Here is a 1,978-nt window from a genome sequence, read left to right as displayed (position 1 = left end):
CCACAGCACCCAGTTGCAATAGGAGGTCCCTTACTTTAGTCCCCAGCATTCCATGTTTTGCCTCAGCTGTGCCAAAAGAGGTCTAGCTAAAGAAGAGCTGAGGATTACAGCTGAGGATGCCATGAGTGGGCCAGATTTCTGTCCTGGGACCAGGCAGTATTCAGAGAACACCTAGGTGCTTTTTTTCTTTAATGCTTGTGCCAAATTTGGCTTTTTTCAAAGAATGCAGCTCAAGGGCAAGTGCCATGGAATTGAGAAAGACATTTCATGATTTCTGCAACAGTAAAAGGAATGTACCTGCAAGAAAGGCACAAAGACAAAGCAGGGTCATCTACAGCTAGGTCAGAGGCCCTTCCTTCCCACGAGGACTGTGCACCATGGCCTCTTGACTGGCTATATCAAGAGTGAGTGACTCTCCAATTTTTTTAAAATATGTATTTATTTATGCATACAGAACTTAGGTACAGGCCAGAGGTGCAGGAGCAGTGATAGGAATCACCAGAGACAGAGTGAGGAGCAGGACAGGCAGATCGACGAAGTACACTGCTGAGGGGAGCGGCAGGCAAGACAGACAATGTCTGCTGCACCAACTGGGCTACCTCCTGGCCAGGGATCATCAAGCTGAAGTGGCTGTGGCTCTGTGCTTTAAGTTATGCCATCAGGGAGGGCCCGACTCTCCAGAGCTTCAGGAGCTGGGCTCACTGTGCAAAGCAGGGAAGACTTGGTTGCTGGCTACAGAGGGAGAGGCAAGAGGAGAAAATGAACGCCCTCCCCATCCTGGCTAGGGACTTGATTGAAGTACATAATTAGGAGAAGCAGCAGGTGAGACAGGAGAAGTTTGCACCTGAAAATTGGTCTCAACTCAAGGGTTCAGGAGAGAGCCGTATCCTTCTTCAAGAGGAAGTGCCCCTTCTGCATCAAGGAAAGAAGGCAGGTGTCCAGCACCAGGTCCTTTCTACAGAAAGTGTCCCCCCTTTTAACCTATGAGCTCTAACTGTATGTGGTGAACAGTCTCCTCCCACAAGAGTCAGCTGGACTTAATCACTCCCTTACCAGCATGATAACAACAATGTGCTGATCCGTCTCCCACCAAACCGAAGGCAAGAAGAGGTCCCGGACTTTGTGGGACCCTCCAGCAGCTCTGACCACCTCTCTATGAAGGGTGCCCATTCCAAGCATTGGACAAGCTTCTGGTAAGTCACTCTCCTCAGCCAATGAAAGAGGAGAGACTGAACACACCTGAGTAGAGACTGAGCTTAAGCCACAGACAGGGTCCTGGGACCTGGTTTCCAATGATGCCCATTTACTAGACAACAAAAATGATTCTCAGTGTCACAATCCTTGAACCAGCAGTGGCTCATAGGTGGTTATTTACTTGCTTAAACCCCATTTTGTAAAACTGCCATGAGACATGTTCACTATACCAAAGGTACAATCACTAAGCTGGACCTAGGATTTGGGGCAAACCTATACACACATCCCTGTCATAACATGAAAGCATCCTCTTCCTCCTGTGCCAAATTGTAGGGTCAAAGCAGTAGACACCAGGGGAAATGATCCCAAGGGTGTCCCAAGATTTTTATAAGAGCATTGTAGTTTGATTTGTAAGTAGCCTCGATAGAAGCTGAAGGAGGTCTTCCGTATAGAGGAGGGCCAAGGAAGTCCTGATAGGGCAGGATAACCATGTTGTTTGATTTGTTGAAAACTCTATTGGGCTTGGAGTGAAAAAAAAATTTTTAAAGATTTATTTATTTATGCATACAGAACTGGGATATAGGCCAGAAGTGCAGGGGCAGTGGTAAGATTCACCTGAGACAGAGCGGGGAGCAGAACAGGTTGATAAATCAAGTACACTGTTGAGGGGAGCAGTGGGCAGGTCAGGAGAGGTCTGCCGGTCCATGTGGATCACCTCCGGGGTGGGGATCGAACTCATGCTGAAGTGGCTTTAGATTCTTAGTGTTGTGCTTTAACCCAATGC

Source organism: Condylura cristata, unplaced genomic scaffold (assembly GCF_000260355.1).
Source record: "Condylura cristata isolate star-nosed mole 26May11 unplaced genomic scaffold, ConCri1.0 scaffold00017, whole genome shotgun sequence".
NCBI classification, from domain to species: Eukaryota; Metazoa; Chordata; class Mammalia; order Eulipotyphla; family Talpidae; genus Condylura; species Condylura cristata.
Note: the sequence above shows the minus strand (reverse complement) of the source record.